Source organism: Pieris rapae, chromosome 20 (genome assembly GCF_905147795.1).
Source record: "Pieris rapae chromosome 20, ilPieRapa1.1, whole genome shotgun sequence".
In the NCBI taxonomy this organism is placed as follows: Eukaryota; Metazoa; Arthropoda; class Insecta; order Lepidoptera; family Pieridae; genus Pieris; species Pieris rapae.
This window is the reverse complement of record NC_059528.1, coordinates 1,209,075-1,233,315: the sequence shown is the minus strand read 5'-3', so window position 1 is coordinate 1,233,315 and position 24,241 is coordinate 1,209,075. Positions and strand designations below refer to the sequence as shown.

Genomic DNA, 24,241 nt, shown 5'->3' with positions numbered 1-24,241 from the left:
CATATACTACACGTACGGACGTATTTGAAAACCTAATTATATCATCTGACGCTAAGTATTTTAAGATGATTGACATTTTTATTCAATGTGTCAAGTGAAGAAAAGTGATTGCACTTTTCTTCACTTGACACATTGAATTCTTGAAAAATTGTAAGGAAAGGTACTGCAACCATTAGGTTGCAGTACCTTTCCTTACAATTTTCTACTAAACCCGCAACTTGGCAATTGAAAAGTGTGACTGACAGTTTCTTGTCAGTTATTCGCAGTATTTTTTTAAACTAGTGTTCGTATATATACGTAGTTATTAAATTAAATGTACTTTGATTGGTAACGTACTTTGTTTTCATAGTCGCCATTTTGAAATGTCGGTAATATCGTAGTCATGGCAACGACCACATGACAGTATAGAGGCTTTTTGGGATTTTCTTATCAACCAAAGCAACCTTAGACAAGTACAATGTCCAATTAGGATCGTTTGAACAGCGTGTCCATCTCACCCACGCCTCTTATCACTTCCGTGATAGCTGATCTTAATCTTGAGATTATCTGCTTTAAGATTTAATGTGAATGATTGTGGAATAGTAAATAGGTTTAAGTTTATTTGCTCGGACCTAATGGATCGTTTGGCCTGTCAGATAGGTATACGACCCAAGTGATTTGTGCAACACTTTTCGAGTATCTAATTTATATATTATATCAATAATGTGTATGCAAAAATGTATTTTTTATATGTACGTTTGCTTTGACGAAGTATTAATAAATAAGTATTTATAATGAGGAATCATATTTGTTTTAATTTGAATTATCATAAAATTGGTTATGTTACGCATTTGATAGTAACGAATACTTCTTTAAGGATTGTAAGATACGTAACTTTAACGGGATCCATTATGTAGTGTAATATGACATGAACGTTATAAAATAATACAATGTTCGTCAAAATTAGGATTTTATATACGATTATAAAAGTTCTTATTTAAGAAGTTTTTAAGTCACTAAAAGGCTTATTGAGTCAATAATTGAATCGCTATTGAAGGGAAAATAATAATATTAAAAAAAATTTCCTTCACACAATATTTTATTTTACAAGTTTACATTCTGCAGGTCCATCTTTGTGGGCGTATAATCATCAGCCATATCGCGGATAAAAAATATACAAAGAGATCTACCATACTATGACTAAACAAAATATACAGTATTAATAAAAATATTATTATATTAAAAAATAATATAATTAAAAATTAATAAAATTAACACAGTTTGGTTCCTGTGGCGGTGTACCTAACTAAAGTAAGAAACATAACAAAATCAAACTAAATCATGTGTGGTTGGTGTGTGAAAGAATTTAAAAAGCTTTATAATATCGTTTTCTCATTCTAATCACGCTATGAATATATTTTTCCTTAAGATATCATTTTATCGGAATTAAATATTCAAGTACAATTTTACATTTAATTTAATTAAACTGTACTAAAACTAGAAACTTCGAAACCCTTTACACCTGAATTTGTGTTAGCTTAACTATGCAAACCAGTTATTGAATAACATATATGTTATATCAATAATAACTTTCTATTCGAGTCGGGTGACCGGTTCGTCATTGTTATAGTAATTACTTTCGCCGAGAGAATTCACATCACTTATGTAACTTCAGCTTCCACCTGACCTTTGTCATGTGTTGATTGGATACGCGAAATCGTAAAACTAATCATGGACTATTATCTGGCGTAGGTAGATTTTTGACGTGTTATTGTTGTTAGTATATTAAAGTAGTCATTCAAAATTTCATATAACTTGGAGATGACTGACGCTAATGGAGGTTAGAGAAAGAAACTCTTTAAATTAAAAGATCTTTAAATGCACGGATCGTCGGAAATGCACTTAAAGATTGAACCCAATATCTCGTCCTTTATTTTTCTGGCTATATTAGCGAGCATTGTCCAAGTTCAATGGAAAATAATGTTCATCCATTGTGCAGTTACTAAGTACGTATAGAACATTATAAACTTATTTTAGATTATAATAAACTCCAAATCTTTCATTCATCTTAAAAATGATTAAGTAAAAACACTTAATATAAATTTTAGCGTAAAAATTTGTCTTTTACATGAAACAACTACTCTCGTAACGTTTAGATAAGAAATGTCTAACACAACATTTAACGATGACGATCACAAAGATATGAAAAAGTTAAGAACTAATGCGCTGTGGCTATTTATATGCCGACAAAGCAAATAAAATAATACAGTGTTGCACTCACGAGAATTTGATATCATCTGGCAATAAAAACTTAAATACTATAACACTAGGCTACGCCGGCCTTAATGGACTGTGGAATGTTGATCCATTTCCGAGACATTAAGCTGTTGACACACGAACAAATTATATATAATATAGGGGTTTCCAATGTGGGTAAGAAGTTAGGTTGAATTCTGGTTAGACCTTCCTAGGGCCTTTAAGCCCGGGTTGTACATCAATATTTGTTTCTATGTGGAATTTTCTAGATCGTGCAATGAAATGAAACATCGTGGCCGGAAAAGCGTAGGCGTGGAAGAAAAATTACCAATGGGCGTAAAAATGTGTCTGCCCTTTTAACCATTGCCCCATTCACGCAACACAGAATTTCATACATTTTCGTATATTTGTATGCGCAATTGAAATTGCATTCATAGCATTCAGGGCTTCGTATATCTTATTTCTTTTATAGTAATAACTTCTATATTTATCTTCTATTATTAATATTTAATAAAATATCTAAATAGTGATTTTAAATGAAGATAAAATACAATATTTTTATATATTCTCCTAAAGCAATGAATTTTTAAAACCTAATTTAAACTAAAATCCGATTTAGACATTGTGTCTGTGTTCTTTATTTAAAGTTGAAAATAGTATTTTTTGCGAAACAAAATATTCTAGCTAAATTTAACATCGATATCCGTTATTATCTAGAATTGTGTAAAACCAATAAAAGTTGCTGATCAATAATGCGATCGGACGGATCACCCACTTTCCACCCATTATCATATTGAGCCAACAAAAAGACATTATACTTCATGGAGTATCTAAGCCAATGACCATAGACCATTGCTCTGTGGTTTTCTCTATATCTGTGGTATTTGTATAATATGCGTCGCTGTGAATCGCGACATTTACAATAAAACGTTCTTATTACGATCGTGTATATAATTTTAATAAAATAATATATGATTATATAAATTATTGGTTTGTGTAAGGACAACATAGAAGGATGTTAGATTTAATTTTTTGCGGTCGAATTAATTATGAAGTTTCTTTTGTGTTTCGCGTTTTCAAATACGTCTTTTTTAACTAGTCAAACAACAGAATATTTATATTAAACAATATAATCACAGATAATACATATATTTTCCAAGCAATTACGAATATTTATTTAGTTTATAATATAGTTCCTTTTTTAAATTGACTTTGTGTTGCATTATTCCCAAAACAAAATCAGTTTAATTACACTGTAACCCGTAAGTCTCTTACTTTAAATTCTATTTACGTAGAAAAACAGAAATAGTGTAGGTAAGCTGTATATAATATACACTTGAATTGAAGATACTCTTAAAACTAAACTGAAATTCTTCAATTTGACTCACTGATTAGGTACATTTGTAGATGTAATTTAAGAAGTAGTTTAATTGTAAGATGGAACATGAGTTATTTTATAATTAATTAATTGATTTTGCTTATCCAGAAAAGATTTTCGATATAATATGCTTGATAGGATAACGTTTAGTCTATGCTGCACCAATTGAATCTACGTGTAAATAGTCTATCGTACGCGAAGGTATCTAGTAGCAACTGATTATCCTGCAGACTGCATCCTATCACGCGCAAACTCTTTTCCCACGATCAGCAACCTGGTCCTGGCTCTACGTGAGTCTATTTCTAATTCTTTAATGACCTTTAAGGTGCTGCTGTCTTTATTTACAAAGTTGTAAGCTTTCTTATACTCTTCCACTGACTCTTCTATTGACCTGTTTCTACTTAAAATGTTAGTAAATTGTAACAGTTGTTTTGATATTTTAAAGAATTAATTGAGGTACTGTATAAACAAATTTTTTATTCAAATAGTAACTATATTTATGACTATGACTTCTTATATGAATATGGTCGTGACTTCGTCGGCTTAGGGTTAAAATAGTATTTGTGAAAATAATGTAGCGTGAAAGACATATTTTCTATTATTAAATTTTATATCTACTTTAAATACTAGAAGCGATAAACGTATCAAATTTCAATCTATCACAAATGTGCAATAGAAATAAATTATATTTTTTATTGGTAGATATATTATGGTTCACTAATGGCTGTAATGGTTTGAACATAAGATATAGATATATGCTGTGGTGGGCTTTTTGTAGAACTATTTAAGATAAATATTTCCATCATACATTACATATATACAACTCTAGCGGTTTTGGCAGCGCACGCCAGAATAGCTCGCCGATGGTAGATTTTTCTTATATATTGATATTTTGGACAATTCACACAATATTTTTATAAATTTTAGGCTATGTGTTATTCTGATGTATAAGCCATATTATTGTTAAAGTTTCATTAAAATCCATTCAGTAGGTTTTACGAGAAAGAGTTACAAACATGGATCCATACTTACAAACTTTCGCGTTCATAATACATATTATACAGTTTGATTTTTATATCATGCCCGTTTACGAGCTATTATAGATATAAATATACGACAGTTAAGATTTGAACTACATTAATACGTCTTAAATACTTGGCCGTTCTAGTAGTTACAACGAGGTGCAGAAACTCAGAGGCATCTTCAATTGTTGTTGGTGTAAATGGAGCGAGACCGGGCACGGCTCGCTGCGTCGCGGAGAATGTGCTGATATGAATATCATTGATGAAAAAAATATACTTAATAAAATCAAAATTGCTAGTTATTATAATAATAAGTCTTTATTCATTTATAATAATAATAAGTCTTTATTCATTTATAATAATAATAAGTCTTTATTCATTTAAGTTGGTACATCTTTCTTTTCATAGTGTAAGATTTGGGAACCCTTTTAAGTAAATATACCTGTGTTTTAGGTGTACCTAGGGTTCCCAGCTCTTTCATAACAAACTTAATTACTTAAAATAATTTAACCAATTCATTTCCTTTTTATATTTTACTTATTAAACCGTTATCATCACACCTGTTTGTGTGCATGAGAAAGTGTGTGAGAGAGTGAATGAGTGAGTGAGTAAGTGAGTGAATGAGTAACGTGTATTTAAATCGTGGGTCTCAAAAGGTCTAACACTGCATAAGGCGTGATCATAAGCCAGTCTTTTATTCGGGTTTTTAGGTTGTAGGCGGTGAGAGGGTAGATGTTAAGCAGCCTATTTTATTTGAATTAGCTCACTATGTTAGAGAAAACAATGATAAAAAGAATGTCACAAAATCTGGGCACGCAGTTAACGTGCCTGTATAACAATCTTGATAGATATTTCCGATGATAGTTTAATATTGATAGTGTCATGTAGTTTGGTAGTGAGGAAACCAACGGAAAGGAAAATGTATAGACATTTGCACCCTTCGAAAATAGTATGAAGCCAGTAAATTGTATATTTTTAAAACTGTGACCCCTAGTCAACTCAACAAATGTAGGGTTCTAAAAGCCTCACAGAATAGAGATATTATTGAGAGTCTGTGTAAGTGAAGGCTTGTAGGCACACAAAATGTAATTATGTGTATAAAACACATATATTTTTTTATTTGTGCTCAGATTTAACGCAAATAAAAGATTATTAAATCTAATTTACTCCAAAACATCTATTAAAAAGCAATTATCTAGTGTATATGTTTTTTGAAGTTATATGTACTTCTTTTGGAGCGTTAGAGAGAGTAAATTTTTACGATGCGCGCTCACCGGCACAAAAACCGACACCCTGAAGTTTTCCGTTTGTGTGACGTTTTTTCTACTAACGTAAAAAAGGCAAAGATACATTTTTTGAAAATATTTTTATTTTGTTACGCCAAAAAATTATATACATACATTTTATAATTTGTAGTTATATTTTTAGAATGTGGAATCATTAGTGTTACCTGTAAGTCATTAAAAAATGCCATAGAATAAATATCACCACACCTTATTCTATTTCAAGTGTATTTTGAATAAAAAAACATTATCCTAAAAAATACTGTGAAAAACACGACTCAATATGGCGTTGTGGGTCAAATAATTCCTATAAATCAAATGAAGGTCTTGCCTTTTATGGTTCGATAGTTAGAACGTGCAATTTCCTTTTATGGAGATTTTTTGTTAGATTCACTTTTTGCAATACGTTTTAATGAAATCAGAATTAGGATAAAGCATATCTCTTTAGCGATATTTTAATTATAATTTGTTTGACTAGCGTATTTTTTTCATTTAGGGCCTGTTTCCAATGTATGGATAAAGTACCAAATAGCAATTCAACACATAAATTATTCGAAAGATAAAAGTTCCGAATAAGAAACTTCGCGTTTCATGACGAATAGCGCTATCTTACAGTCGAATGCAAAAATACTGTTTATCCTACCAATAAGTAATAAATAGCTTATTTGGAACTTATCCGGAGATTGTGAAACAGACCCTTAGTATTATGAGAACGATTCAAACGATTGGATTACACAGCATGAAAACTTGTAGTTGAATTGATTTTTATACGTCAACCTGACACAAATGAAATGACATTTGTTTCAAGATACCTAAATGTGTAACTTTAAGATATTTTTATAATATTGTAACAAATTCTCCACCTTCTAAAAGCACCGATTTAACGGTAATACGATAGCGATCGTGAAAAACAAATGATAAACTGTGTTCCACATTGCTTGGGAAAATTATTTCGTTTTCTAAAATCTCTTTCTCTATCTATTCCTTAGAAGGATCTATATATTCTATTCTATTATGGTGATTAACAATATGGATCCATATCTTATCTATCCCCCCAAAGCTAACAAATCTCACAAAAAAGCAATCAAAGCTTACAAATATGAAAAAGATACTACTTTGACTTAAAAACCCTTAAACCCTTTTTAAACAATTTTTGAACATTAGACATTCCTGTGTGCTAATCGATCGTTCCAAGTATTCAGTGCCAAAATCCGTCATAATTATCCCAGCCAGTTATACTTAGCTTCAATTTCACGTTTTCGAAAAACTTGCTCGTTTTTTTTGATAAATGAAGATTCCACGCCAAGTTTATTGCAAAAAAGTAAAAGTTGTTGTTTTGTTTAGAAAACCGGAGAAAGTTCATTAGATATGTATAGTTTATTGCTAATTAAAACTAAGAACCAATAAAAGACGCTTGCGTAATTTTATGATCTTTAAATAATCGTTATTGAAATAGAGATAGATGTTTTATGTATGTTGTCATTTTAATGGACTTATTGAAATTACAATAATTTTTAATTCGTCCATCTTTCCATACAATTTGTAAAGACTGACCATTGGTTGTCAAATCGAAGGTCCTTGAAGTCAGGCGTGGTCCATTACCATCCAAGATCATCCAAGTGCAATTTAGAACCAAAGAATTTTTGAAACTAAACTGCAGCAAATGTTTGAATAACGTGTGCGTACGAATAAATCTCTTAGTGAATGAATGTAATTTAAAAGTATATAACACAACAATACTTCTGTATAACTCGTGACTTCGATAGTTAAATTTTAAGGAAAAATACACTCGTATCCACACATTTTTGATTTGAACAAAAAATGTTTATTGTATAAATTTGTTTTTCATTTCATAAATTGTATAAGAGATTGGCCTAGTATAGGCCTTGGCCGCGACCCTCATATCTAAGGTCGTAGGTTTGACTCCTGGCTTTTACGAATGATTTATTTCTTTTAATATAATTTTACATTCGCTCGTATATTGATGAGAGAAGAAAGATAAATCGGAAGGCTACTTCTACTTGTCTACTAGAAAATTACATACAGACAATGAAGACCAAATACAAGGTATATAGCGGCACTGGTTGTTTATAAGTATACCGTATCTGTAAATGTATTGTATTAAACCGTATAGGTATTAAAATAATTTAAAAACATTACAGAAGGCGATATAAATGATTTTTTGTGTCTTTTTCTATTAACAAAAAATAAAATGCACCTATAACTTAAATAAAATAAAAAATAATCTTTAGATAAAATAAAAATAATAATATGTATACATGTAAAAGCTCTGCTAAAGGTTAATTAATTCACAAATAATATATATTAAGTAGCAGCTAATCACTAGGCAAAAGAAAATGATCAAAAAGGTTTTTTAGGTTATACAATCACACTACAAATTAATTTACGTAAAGACGCGGGGCACTTTAGCTAAATCGCGCACTCTACCGCATGATTTGATTTCATAATCCAAAGTATTAACTAAAAACTTTTCAGATAAATCAAGCAGTGACATACATGGATATAGTGTGTTATTACTCAATCCTGGCAATCAACCATTTTCTTGTTAAACCTGTTTATTTTTACGCAAGATTTCAAGAATGAATGAAAACCACGCCCATTCGCGTATTGCAGGAAAGCGAAAGTAATTCTGTAATTTCTATCTTTCCGAAGAGGTTCTATTAGCATAAAACTTCACTTTCCATCGGCCATATTTAAAGCGTGGGATTTATAATCTGTCATCCGATGACATGAAAAACAAATGATAAACTGTTCCTCATTGCTTGGGAAAATTGTTTTGTTTTCTTTGATCTCATTTAATTGGCATAATTAGTATCCACGATTAATGTTATTTAATCTATTTATTTTTTATCTTTAAGTACACTATTGGCCGAGTCTCATTGTCTCATAAAATTCGAACCTCAGTTGTGCATCAATGTAGTTTTAATCTTATGCACATTTAATACTCATGCGGTGAGGGATATTGTTATGTAACCGGCGCGGACTTAGACCCAAAAGTCGACACTTGCCAGGCACAGAAGGATGTCTGTCAAGAAACGGTAATCACAAAGTTGATACAGATCTGTTGGTAGCAAAATCTAGTTGCAGCGATGGGTTAGTTCGATTTCATGACAAACAATTATTGAGTCATTTTAGCAAAACATCTACTTGCATGAAAGTCAAATACATAAACTGTTGTTGGGGAAGTGAATTAAAGACAGAAAAATATTCAAAATATATGATTCAATATTACGTCTATCATAACTATGGTACAAAATATCAATTATACGAATAATTCGTACTTTTAAATTTTTAACATAAATGTTAACTTAAAAAATATATTGTATATATTTGTTATTGGCTATACAAAACCGATAATATCGATGTGTATTGACAAAGGATCAAGCGGACCGAAAGCCTGAACAAATTTACTTAAACATATTTGGTAAATCACTTGTCAATATTATATTTCTTCGAATCGATAGCAGAAATTAGAAATGGTTAGTTCAAACATAAATTCCCGCGACAGACCGAAGACCTTCGTATTTTATTTATTTGTTAATTATCTGCTTAATCATTGACAGACGAGTGAGAGAGAGGCCAGACTTGTTGACGGCTTTTTTAAGGCTGCCATCATGACTATGTGGAACCAGGTGCCTACTGAAGCAAATCAATTCCTGTTAGGGTCCTTTAAAAAGTATTAATTCTTCGGCAACCCACTCGCGAGCTCCCTTATAGTGATCATAGGCGGGGGTATAAAATAAAATCTGATGTGCCTCCCCCGCTTGCCCCATGTATCATCATCTGTTTTTTTTATAGGTAAGTAGGTATGATGATATCATAAGGTCGATTTTAGTATCTTTAGATTATCTTTAGATTTTAGAGTTGTAGGTTTGTCTCGATATTACTATAATCGTTTGAGTTTTAATTGCGCAAAGAAATATCCATTAGCTGATGGGAGCCGAAAGACTGACCGAGGGCATAAAAGTTTTTAATTGTCCGTTAAGTTGTCAGTTTGATTGAAATAGTCTTTTTGTAAATACTTTCTTTCTTTCTTAGTTAAATGTTGTGTTTTTTTCCATGTATTGTTTTGTATGTGATATATATATATAGTTCACGCATTGGAGGAATCTGTTATTTCGTTCAAAATAAAAATAATTAAAAGTTATTCGTAATAAATAAATGTTTTATACTATTTATTTTGATTTGCGCATTGTGTATGAAGTGGTTCGAAAAATATCTTATGCGGTGGTTGGACGTGTTGGGTGTGAGGGACCGGCTCGCCATATTAGTCATTTGAAAACTAGCTTTCTCAACGACAGATCACTTTCACGGCCACTTATGTCGACAAATTAACAGCTTAAGGTATTAACTATTAAAGAAAATTAATTTCATATAGCTTTCATTTTATAACTAATTAGGGAGCGTTCAAGTATTACGTCACGCAATTTTTTGAGAATCTTGACCATATGGATATATTCCTTTCGAGATTTTTTAGTACTTTTTGAGGCTAGAAGTGATTGACCTATACGGTAATTTATATCTAACCCAATATTTGCCTGATTTATTATTGCCTTCAACTCCAATTACAATTAGTTATTTATCCGTAATTATGTCGCAAAGTTGGCATTGCGTTTATTCAAAATGAAGGTGGATCCAACTTCATCGTGATGTTCAAGGGAAAATTCTAAATTCATGTTTATAATGAAAAATTTCAACGTATTTATGAGGAAGTATTTATTTAATCGAAGTTTACGTAAAGTACCGATGCGTAAAATTGATTACATAGCCTTTCATAGGCCATCGCGTCAGTGAGGCCGACACGCATCCTCGGTTATATCAACCTTAGTTGATTAATCAACCTTAGGGATGCAACGGGCGGTCTTATCACTAATAAGCTATCTCTTCGAGGAATTTTAGTTTTGGTAAAACCTATTTACTTTTTCAGCGTTAGAACTAACAAACAAAACAAACAAAATCATTTATTCATACAGGTAACATAATGTACACTTATGAACGTCAAAAAAAGAAATATACATTAAATGATTTTAATTTTACATTTACTGCCAGTTCTCAAATCACGGGAGTAGAACGGAAGAGAAGAACTGGCAATAAACTCTCCGCCAATCTTTTTAATCGACAAGTTTTTTTTACACAATGTGTGTAAGGAGCTGCAACCATTACACCATGTTCCATATAACATCTTAAGTAATATAGAATAATAAAATAAATTCGAAATATATATAAAGAAATAAATAGAGTCAAGTCGATAAAAAAAAATCACATCTTTCGCGAAGTAATAATTCTAGGTATTTTACTTACTACTTTTATTTGGTTACCTTAGATCATAATAAGATCGACTATAACGTTAAATGAACTGCGGTCGTTATCCAATAGTCCAATACGCGTTGTTTTTTCGCACACGCATAGTTTTTGTGCTGTAAGTGAGAGGACAATTATCGAATTGATCGATATCGAATGAATGATGGAAAGCTATTATTACGAAAAGAGAAACTCATGTATCAAATGGATTAATTAAGGCATACTCTTCTTTGACAAAATCCCAGAGTCTCTTTTATCTCTGCCTTTTATTAAATTTAAGAAATGTATTAAATAAAAGCTGTGTAAAAAGGCTTACTATAAAGTTGGTGATTATCTTGTCGATAAAAGGGCCTGGGACTAGTGCTGGGCAGGCTATTTCTAATTAATTTGCTATACATATTTGTTTTAAATATTATATAATTGTTTGTTTATTTGCTTTTTTTTAAAGAGTCAAGAGACAATTTTACGCCGGCTTTTTCTCTCGGCCAACACCCTCTGTCTTCTTTGCCGATGAGTAGGGATGCCAACAGCTTCGAATTTAATGACGTGGAATAAGTGATACCATGATGATCTTATGTTCCAAATAAACGTATTTCATAATGGCAAATCTATTATTTAGAAAAACAAGTTTAAAACATGAGTCTAAACCTAACACATGTCACATTAGGAGAACGTGTAATATGCCATCGAGACAAACCCCGCGTGCGACTGTGAGGACAGAACCGACTTAACGGTGGTTCATTTACTTGTTGACTGTGCGACTTTTGAAATTGCCAGTTGCGATCTGAAGCTCGATGTAACGCGGGTACCGGGCCCCGAACCGCCCATAAATATCATGACTGTATTTCCGGAAGAGTTGTCGCCCGGATCTGGCGGTGGACGCCAACCCTTTAACACTTAAAACATTATTCATTAATAATGTCCCTTTTTAGGAAAGAGGAGATTTCGACACTCCCCTGCAGCCGGTCGCATATTTGCCTGATGGAGCACGTGATATGCTAGGATAGGGACCCCCCTATATCAAAAAAATATGCCATCAAAAAAATAACTCGTAAAAAAACAAGTCTCGCTATGAAAAGTTGTAAAATCCACCAAATCGGTTCATTCGGTCCCAACTAAGAGACCCTCTCTTTTAATTTATAACGTAATTAAGTAATCTAGCAACATCTTATACAGTACAGACAGTAACAGTATTACAAATCATTATTAGTACATAGTAATAATAAAAATTAATAAAAAATAAAACAAATTTAAAAAGTTTGGTCCCTTTGGCACTTACTTATTCGTTGAGCGAGGAAACCATCAGCTCTGGTGTCACCGGTTCTATGTACCAACTTAAAGTACTAAGCATCTTTGCGCTTGAACACCACGGCTCAAGAACATCTACTTCAAAATCGAAGTTGGAGAAATTACTCTTACAACTGAGCCGTGTATTAATTTCCACCCGTGCCGCCCCAGTATTTGCGTGTATGAGGGAGGTGATGCGGGACCAATGTGTACTGTGTAATGTGTAATGGGGATGCTACTTGTGACCACACAAGTAGCAGCCCCAAAGGAACTAAATCTCTGTCAAGAAAATCAAAATCTGTTTTTAATAAATACGTTGGCTTAATTAGGCTACTAACTTTATCCACAACGTTATTGATATAAATATGATGCTCGACTTGACGAACGCATTGCCCCAGATATTTAATACGAGGTACATCTCTATATGACCTCACTTTTCTAGAAATATCTGGATAAGACACATACCAAATTAACACATTGAATGCTTAAACAAGATACAAAGTAATAGCCAGAAACCAAAATAAAATATAACATATTTTGTCATCATGAATGTCAAATCATTTTTCGGGTCTGTATGTGGTCGACATACAGCACATTGGGTGCCGAAATCGGATCGGATCCGAGAGATGGGGATGACAATGGTTTAAAAAAATTAATGGGACGCTTGCGCGGTTCCGAGTGTGTTACTATAACAACCGCTACTATAACCCTGCTCCACTCTGACCCGAGAAAAGAGAACTTAATGTGTTAATTCAAAGTCTAAATAAGTCACATGTACATGCAATTCCAGTTTTCCACGCGTGAACTAACCTTCCGTTTTGAAATTTGTATTCCGCTTAGAGTCTGAGATTCATCAATCGGGTATCGATGTGATGGGATAATGTGTTATGAGAAATATTTGAGAATAAATGTCTACTTTTTTTGTTACACATTAAAGTGCGTCCTAGAATGTAGCAATGTTACTTATCTGTCGCCAAACTGAAGGTCTACTTAGTAGTAATTTATAGCAAAATTGGCATTAGAAGGGAAGCATTCGAGGTGCGGCGAAGGGCCGAATATAGTATGAATTCTTAAGATTTGACCCTAATATATTTAAAATGGAAATGTTAAAGTACACTATTTTAAGTACTTATTGCTATTATTTTGACTAGCAAATCGATACGTTTCTACAGAAAACTGAAGATAAACGCCTCGTTACGAAAGGTTACGGAGCCTAGATGTGTAAAGGTGTTCCTACTTCCTTTGTATTAAGAATAATAATAATTTATTTTAAAACATCATCATCGTCCGTTTTATATACATATATATAGTATACATATAGTACATAGTTATTGATCGTATTTATTACATTACCATTGAAACATTAAACATAATATGTTAAAAATATATTTCTTAAATTAGAATATTAATTTTCAATTTTATATTAACAAATGTTCATTTAATTTTGTTTGTTAGTCTGTGGAAAAGACGCTAGTTTTGGTTGTCTAAGTATGTGTTAGTCATTTTAATTTGAATACAATATTTTTGTTGTGCGTACATTTTGGATTGATTATAAAAGAAATAGGATATGTGTATATCAAAATTGTTTCTTAAAATTTATATGTTTGCAAGACATTTTAGTTTACTCTCTTATATGTATGTATAAAAAAATATATCATAGATATATTTTTCATAGATGTATTTTTTTAACATATATATTTGACGTTCGGTCAAATGGATATTATCAATATTATAGTAACATGTTGTAAAATACTTTATACCTTATACTATTACCTACACTGTCCAACATATGTCTAATTTAAACAATATTTTTATTTTGTTTCGTTTAAATAAATTCATATATTCCTTCTACCGCATATTAATTTTCTTTAACAGTGATATTAGTATTATAATAATCTTTATATGACAAAACATTTCCTTATAGATGACACTGCAACATTCAAACAGGCACCAACTGTAAGCTTATATACAAACTTTTCCCCAACGTATGCGATAATTGAGACTTTCATAAATTATGAAATAGTATAATTATTTCGCCGCTTATCAACCTGTTTGATCAAGCGCGATCAATTACCTATCGAGTTATAGTTCGGTGTAAATATGTTTCACTCGTATTATTTGGTATTATTTAATAATAGAGGAAGAAAAAAATGAAAAATCAGTGGCGCTACAACCTCTTTCAGGTCTTGGCCTTAGACTTCTCTATCTGTTTCATGATCATTTTTAAATCTCATAGGCAAGTACGTGATCAGCCTCCAGTTCCTGACACACATCGTCAACTTTTTGAGTCTAAGACATGTCGGTTTCCTCACGATGTTTTCCTTCACCGTTCGAGCAAATGTTAAATGCGCACATAGAAAGAAAGTCAATTGGTGCACAGCCCGGGATCGAACCTACGACATCAGGTATGAGAGTCGCACACTGAAGCCACTAGGCCAACACTGCTCTAAGGACAACTAAAGTAAACATTTAGAAGCAAAATGGCCTTGAAAGTAAGACCCTGTTTGAGTATTGTCGTTATTATAGTGAAGAGTGTCGCTGAAAGAAACTAAGTTTTCTGTAATTAATTTCGAGCCATTATCTTTTTGACGATCAGTAAATTAATTAATAGAGCCTTTAATAAATGTGACGAATACTTAAAAGATCCTGATCCTTGGGATTGATTTGCTCCAGTTCAAACAATTTGTATTAAAAACTTGGCGATTGAAAAGAGTGGCGGAAAGTTTATTGCCAGTTCTTCTTACCCGCTCTACGCCCTTGACTTGCGAACTGATTGTAAATGTAAATTTAATTTGTTTTTTTGTTCATAAGTGTACATGTTTACATATATAAATAAAGATATTTTGAGTTAATTTTGAGTTATGAATTAATGATATTTTATTGTATAATATAGTTATTTATAAATGACAATGAATAGTTGTTACGTATTGTATATTAAATCAGTTATTTTTTTAGGAAATTTAATAGGTTTTAAATCGGAATTAGCATAGTATAAGTCAATAAATCTGTAATGACCTCAGCGCACATGATCCCGATAACAAGTTCAGTGACCGAACTGCGTCATAGTTTTCACTTTCATGTGGAGTATATGGTGAATACTTTTATAGATCAGTCAAAAATTTACGCAAAATTTTCATGTTAATTATCTATAAATATTACGTATATAGAGGAAAAATATGTTCATCTAAGGATCTAGTGGTTCAAATAATTAAAATATATTTTTTTATTAACTAAACAGAAAAATAATACAATTGACATAATTTAACTGATTAATTTTTAACTCGCTTTCGAGCCATCTCTTCCAGGCATCCACTTCTATTATTTTTGGATAGGCAAAACAAACCCTCCGCTTCCACTTCGTCTATAAACATTTTGGGCAAAACGGTATAAAAAAAACGCATAAAACCTCTGGGCTAGTGTATAATTCATACTATTAATATATAACATTTTTTTAATTGTATAACAAATATCATCAGCGGATTTTTCTTTTGAAAAATGAAATACACATTTCATTTCATAAGTTAACAGTGAAAAGCAAAGTTTTGTCTATCACCCGAATGTGGGTCCACATGATTTCACGAGTAATAAACTTTTGATTATCTGGCCTGAATGACCAAACTAGTATATGAAGAGGTAAATAAATCAATTTTCCTCATTCAAAGCTCAAGTACTTATAGGGATTTCTCCTTAGTGTTAAGTAATGTCGAAAGTATTTGCCCGGGGCGATGGGCCACTTGCTTCACTCAGGAAATACGTGTTAACGCCTCTATTATATAATCTGTGGTTATCTTTGCATTCATTTCACTTAATTTTTTTGGACTAAATGTAACTTTTTGGTTTCAGGTTGTTCAGCTCCAGAAACGCCATTAGATGAACCCGTTTTTATAACTATGGTGAGAACTTTATAATATCTCAAATATAATAATTTCAATAGTTATTGACAAATTTTAAAAGAGACGTGATAAAGATTTAAATTTATATGTTTATAACGAATCCCCTCAAAACTACTGAACCAATTTTACAGCACTAGCAGGCTTACGGGTTACGAAGATATCCAAGGATATAACTACACATATCTATATTACAAAAGAAAACACTTATATACAAAACCAAAATGGATTAAATTGATAAACAATACAGGAGTATTAACTCAAGTAAGTACATAACAAAAAAGAGAAAACTGAAATTAAACTAACTAGTACATATTTAAACGAGAAAACTAAATTATTATCACTGCTAAATAATGTCAAAGTCTTCTCGCTTCCTCACATCCTCTTTTGTAAGGAGAAAAATATCAATGTCATCCTTGTAAATTGTATTGTAGTAGGGGATTCTAAAAAAAATTACAGCAAATCCGTAAAATATTTCAAAGACATGTAAATTGTTAATTGTCAGATTGTAGTCTGTACAAACCGAAAAAATATAAACATTCTGCGAAGATTTGTGACCATGAGTGGACTCATCTAAGCGTCGTTTAGGCGACTTTCTATTGTTTTTGTAAACATTTAACAGCTAATGCTTCGCAGAACACGTGTCGCAAACATGCGTTACAGATCGCAAATTGCATATTCTCTGTGCAAATACTATTAGGAATGTTATACCCGAAGTTATTATATATGTCAAAGTCAAAAATACATTTATTCATATAAGTAAACAAGTACATTTATGAATGTCAGAAAAAAAGTTAAATTAATTCCAAATTTACATTTATTACTAGTTCTCAGGGCGTAGAGCTGACAAGAAGAACTGGCATGAAACTCTCCGCTACTCTTTTTAATCGCTAAGTTTTGAGTCATACAAATTGTTTGATCTGGAGCAAATCAACCCCATGGTTTAGATAAATATTCGTCAAATTTATAAAAAAAAATCTAATTTATCAAATAAATATATTCCGAGATAAAGACAATTTAAGAGACTATAAGAATTTGAATTCAATTTCAAACAAAGAGAAATGAAAAAAATAAGTGTACTTTTTTGGAGTTTGGCGGAATCCACATCGGGTCTTATTAGTTTAACTTGTTTCTTTTTTCTTGTGTAGTCTTGTTGGTGTGGCTATAAATAAATAGTAAAATGCATAAAATTATCAGTTTACATATTAGCCGAACAAAGTAATCTCCTTGTCTGTAGTCAGCCTAACGTTACAAAACGTCGCACAGTCGCAATTCTGTTTTTATCTGTGCAAAACAATTAATATCTTGTCTATGGAGTTTCGACCTAAATTGCGTTGTTTCGTGGGAGCCATTCTAAGTGTTGCCAGTACTTAGAATGTATTGCTCTAAAATCTAAATGTATTTCTTGCATTAACAGTATAGAGACTAATAGTTTAGAACTGTCACCTGTATATCATGCAAATTATTATATATCTACTAACGCACGAACGCACGGTTCACAATCTCTGATTGAAAACTATCTGAGATCAGACCGTGACAGTCGATTGATCTCCTATCTGCATCCCAATAACCCCTACGAAGAAAATCGCTTCACTCTTTACACTCATATTCTATAATCAATATAAACCAAATAAAGTAAATAAAACCGTACAAATAATATAAAAATATACATGTCTATGTTTAAAACATATCAAATAGCTTTTTAATTATTTATAAAACTGGTGTCAGTTAAAATCTTAATATAGGATATTGGCATAGATGAACTATTATTTTTATACAAAGGTCAATCCACATACATCGATCCGACCTACCATGGATAGCTTGTATCGATAGATGACTATTATAATCCGTCGATTGGTGATTGAGATGTCTATCTTAGATGGTCAAAAATGGATTGAGATAGGTTATTGAGTTTGGGCATAAGTATATTTATGCTATAGTGAAAAGATAGGGGGGCATATACATATATTTATTATGCTCTATATAATTCTCGAACATTCGCCTCACTCTTGCTAAGTTTTTATTTTTATTGTATGATCTTAATTTCCCCGACGAATTCTAGAGGACACAAAATGTTTTAAAGAAGTATCAAAAATTGCGTGCTATTTGTATAGTAAGTATGTGAATTCTTCGCTTCAATACAGTCTATATAGGGAAAACCAGAATTAAAAATGATTATCACTTCAAGAGATAAAAATCTTTTCCATTGAATAACCCTCGAAATATACGTTCCTATAATTATGCCATGATGATATTAATTTCGGTAGGCGTCACCGCCCATGGCCGGTCATTATGCCGCATACCGTATCATGGTGCAATCGGATTCCAGTATTAATCATCCATACGTTTCTCGAAATGCTTACTACTTAACCAGCGTGGTTTTTTCCAGCCCTGTATAATAAGACTTATAGAGGTGGTGTTTTGCCTCGTACGTAATTTAACATAGATAATGTAAAAGTTTATTTAGGTCTATATTGATTGGTTTGATACTTTGGCTATTGATTCTTTTTTGGGAAAAGGGATACTTTTCTTAAACAAAATCCCAGAGGCTCTTTTATCTCGACCTTTTAATAAATTTAAGAAATGTATTTAAAAAAAGCTGCGTAAAAAAGCTTACTATAAAGTATGATTATCTAGTTTATAAAAGGGCCTGGGAGGCTCACGTTTAATTAATTTGTTTGATGATGTAAAAAATGTTTTTTCTACATTGAACTTTAATAACATGTAGTTTCATACGTGTAGTAATGAGAAAGTAAATAGTAACATTCCTTAATCAGACTTAACAATTTTTCAACATTCAACTACAACTAACTTCTTTAACAGTTAATGAATCGACAATAAATAAAGTGTCAAACACTAAATAACCCTCTTCCTCTGGGTTTCAGCATATAATACAAATATTATTACATAACTTGTATGTGTTAAGTTTCTAATCTTTAAGCAACACATTTCTTTTAATAACCTATGAACGTTAAATTATGATTTATGTCAAAAGAAGCTTAACTTACGTAAGATTGTAAGGATTAATAAAGATTTATATCTTCTCCGCATAAGCGTTTTAATTCGTTTTGGTAACACATTAGTGTGTATTGGAATGTAAAATATATATGTATTATGAAACAAACTGATAATTCACTATAGTAGAAAAGGAAAAAAACTTTACATTATTGGTATGAACAAGATGTATAAACAGTTTTACAAAAGCAAATTAGATATTTAGTAAGATATATAACTGTAATACTATGTAAAGTTATATAATATTATAAATAATATAATAATAATAATATAAATAAATGTTAGTTAATATTATGTAAAGGACAAATAAGACAACCATACACTAATATTTTTTTATTTAGACGCTTACATAACTACAAAAACAAATGCAAATCTAAGGAAAACATTTAAACTATAAAAACAGTTAAGCGAACAGTTCTTAACAATTCTTGTGGCTGTCTAGTGCGTAGCGGCTTTTTTAAAACATCGGTTTATAGTTTTATACATACTAGTAAGCTACACGTTTTAATAACTTACTATTATTTTGTTATTCTAATATTGAATTTACAACAGTTACTTTATTATAGTTATTGGAAGTTGATTAAATTACTGTCATCACTCATTTCCATCATTAATTTCTGTGAATAAATAAATACTTTGATCTGTGAAACTATTTTGATTCCTAGCGCCTCCTAACACTCAGTTGCCCAACGTAAACATTGAAATGATACCAGAAATGTATTCTGAAATGGATCTTTTTAAATGAATTAAAATGTTCCCGTCATATGCATAGACAAATACGGGGGTACTTGTTAGTATTTAAGATATATTCGTAATAAGATTAGTGATATACGAGTATGTGAAGCCAAGGTGCTACAGGTGTGCTGATCAATTAAAAGCGATTGCAGTTAAAGATTGTTGCGCGTGCGCACATCAGGTATAAGGTAGACGCTTATTGCGGTAATACCGTAATAGGTTTGTCTCTAGTTACAGGAGAGTCATACTATGTCTAAATAATCTTGCCTGTAGATTACTAATGTAGGGTAAATAGTTATTGCTTTTTGCAATTATGTAGCCATTTCTTTTTATGCTAATGTTTTAAATATCAAAATCGTTGAGCTATTGAAAGGGTATAACTTGATTTCGTCCGAATATATTTCATTATATTGAAATAAATAAATCTTGTTTAGTCTGTAACACATTGATGTATATTTTTCAGTCTAAATTATCTTAAATACCTACATAGATTTCAATTTTAGTATTCTTGTGTTCGTATGATTGAAATATTATTGAAGCAAAACACTTGTGTAATCGTAAACTGTCTACTTTTTAAGTGTGTACAGTTTCAATTTCCTGTATTAATAATTGCTATAGATTATAAATAATTTAACATCATAATATCATCGATGATGTTAGAGAAGTGGCAGGAGTCACATGGAACTCAGTGGCTCAAGAAAGAAAGGAATGGAAAAGGTTGGAGGAGGCCTTTGCCGACTGGCAAACAGATCTAGGAAAGATAACCAAACAACAAATATTACCCTAAATTTAAGCATAATCTATAAAGCTTTAGAAGTTAATGTTAGCTTAACGAATCCATGTACCTAATTGATCTGAATAAAAGGCTATTATTATTATTATTATAAATAATTTAAGATTCTCTAACTTAAATCGTGGAGAATTAAACATGCATGCAATCAGTCGTCAGATGGCGAGATAGCGCCACGAACATCGTAAAAAATACAAAAGCTAACGCCATCTGTGTCCATTGAAAGTGTATCGCGCTCTGTGATCTATATTTTATCTGGACTAGACTCCTGTGGGAATTTTGTCTCTGGTTTATTTGTAGATATGTCAATCTTTATTAAAACCTGTGCCCTGCGGCACCTGCGTTCATACAGATATAAAACCAGATAAATGGATACTGCAAAACATTATAGTTATAGAAAAATATACTAGATTAGCAGATCTGTCAGATGACACACATCTTAAATACAGAATGTAAATCTAAACCATTCTCGAATCCACACACACACTAAATATAAATAAATAAATAAATAACATCAAAATTAATTTATTCAACGGTCAAGAAACTCAGTAAATTTTACCCTCCCTCTACATAACAATAATTCAAAGGAAAATTTTATAAACCACAACGTTATTTAAGTAACATAAGTAAATTTTGGCTATGAAACATCCTAGAGTGATCTGAGATCTGGGTTGAGTCAATGGAACAATTGTTTATATACTAATGAATATGGTGGTTTGGAGATTGATTGTCAACCTTCAGTAAATGTACTACTAGAGAAGAAAACATAGTTTTAATTTCTCAGTACTAAGTAAACCTGTACAAATCCGGCCGAGATACGAGCGCAGACTGCGTTCCAATTGACCATAATATACCGCTCGTGATGTTTACAAAGTATTATAAATTTTACTTAAACTATCGTACCTTAAAAATACATTTAACACATAATTTATAACCGTTTCATTCATACATGTTAAACAAAATTGTATGAAATTCGACTCATTACTTTTGGTGCACAATAATTTGTATATTTTTGGTAATAAAAAACTATTTAGAGTTTACTTTCTTTACTTTTTAGGTAGTTTAACTCTATTTGCATTTTTTTGAGTTTAATATATGTTCTCCACAGAATATGCATACATTCATATATTAACCAATGAGTTCAAAATATTATGTATTGTTCTACCGATGTTGTCAATATCTGAATTCCTCTGAGGGATCATAAAGTGGTAGATTTGGTAGTTTTCTACAACTCACAGTAGTTTTTTGGAAGCGCTAAGATTTTTTTTCAAGCGCTAACAAATCCGGTAGCGGGCCTCTAAACTAAATTGGAATCAATGGAAAATATGTTCATGATCCAGGTGCTATGGACAATAGGCCAGGGTCTAAGTTTGATCAAAAACCCCCAGCAGGTGCTTTTTGCTTCCACTTCGTGATTTCTGCGACTTAGAGGTCTTGAAATGAACACTATTTGACATGTAACATGCAGCCCATTGAGACCCATCTTATAGTTATTTCATACAGCGTATACCCAATTGATAATAGCCTATTAATATTCTATATTGAATATCGACATCCCGATATCATTTTGTGCGTGATAACAATTGCATAATCCCCACTGACCACGCCATTAGATCGTAACAATAGGGCTTGGGAACAATAGAGCGAGCGACGCCGCGGGCGCAGCTATACAATGCAGCGTTAGAACACAACAAAATTTAAAGCTAGCTATCAACAATAGTGTTCAATGAATACTTCATACAAATTCATACGATAAACAAAGTTAAAATGTTCCTAGTATGTATTTTTTGGCGAACATGCAAAATTATTCGTGATTTATGTAAGACGGGATTTTTCTAACATTGTTACAATTCAAAAGCCAAAGTTCGCTTGCAGCAGACGAAGTTTAAACTGTTTGACGATTCCCTCCACGCGGAATTTTATGAAGCTAATTGTTTCATATATTTTTTAAATAGATATATAAACGTACCTAATGTTCACATACACAGGCGAAAACACCGCTGAAACGGCGCTGTTACTTTTTGTAAGTAACAGGGTTGATACAATACATTTACGTAAAATGTAATAGGCAGAGCTTTTTGAATCAATTGATGTGTATTTGCGTCCTACTCCTGTACCACTAGAGTATGTAGTTCTCGGCCAAGGCTCTCTGGTACTTGATTATTGCATGATATGGATGCCACGGCATGACAGGCCTTCAAATTGTCCCGAGTTAAGATCTTCGTACGTATGATTGTATAAAAAAACAAATTCGTGTGTTGAAGGCGTGGGGTCCAGCGAGTGCCGCCGGGGTACAAAACAATGGCGGCTATCTAGCATCAACACATTGTTTACTGTTCGCTCTAATAGCCGGACCTCCTCGGACAATATGCTTATTGACATGCAGATTATAAACCATAAGATTATCATCGATAGAATGCGGAAATATCGCGAAAATCCTCTCATTTTTGAGACCGCAGTCTCTATGTGGACAAGTATGTGATGAGGTGTCTTGGGAAAAAGTGACACAAAGAAACACAATACATTTTGCTCCAAGATTTCTTCTAATGTATAAAATTCTCCTGTCATTTGTAATATCGGCTCGGCCGGTTTTCGTAAAATTATGTGAGCATATCGGTTAGGTCTGCGAATCCAACAACACCTATTTTTTATTCCTCAAGTATTAAGACTGATCCAGCCTACATTTTTATTTTTGAGATATTTTTTTTGTTTTAATTTTTTTTATACAGCTTAAAAAATACACACAACCCTGAATTATCACCCCTCTCACCCTCCTTATAGTAGATAGTTATGAACTGAAAATATGTTTCCTAAATAAATGTCAAATCAACATTTCCGGTTCCGCAAGAAGAAGAACGCGAGTGGTTGATATAGAGTAAAATTAAAATCCTCTATTAAATAATAGAGGATTTTGCACCCCGATGACTCAGGAACCGTATACAGCCGGGGTTCGAGGCATGGCTGGATACAAAATTCCATTACCAGACATACAAAATATAAACAATTCTACTTGAACGGCGTTCAAACAAGATTTTTTTTATTACCACGATGTTTCAGCGCATAATTAAGTCTTGTTCAAAGGATACAATAAAAAACATCTCAATTGTTTAAAACATTCACATAGAACAAAGGCATGTTACTAGCTTATTATCTTAGCTGTTATTTTTTTATGTATAGTAATAGTATTTCATTTGTTTGTGGAAAGTTATCCTACGCTAATTAGTAAATAAAGGAAGTGAATTACATCTTTATCATAGTTAGTTACAATGGACTTCTTATACTAA

General features: G+C 31.8%; 1 protein-coding gene across 3 annotated transcripts in view; it reads left to right on the top strand.

The window, feature by feature from the left end:
* LOC111000830 overlaps positions 1-24,241 on the top strand; it is a 98,234-nt gene that overhangs the window by 14,862 nt on the left and 59,131 nt on the right. For all 3 annotated transcript variants that reach the window (XM_045632637.1, XM_045632635.1, XM_045632636.1), the window contains exon 3: positions 16,371-16,420. The gene's annotated coding sequence lies outside the window, so the exon portion shown is untranslated. The remainder of the gene's footprint in view (positions 1-16,370; positions 16,421-24,241) is intronic.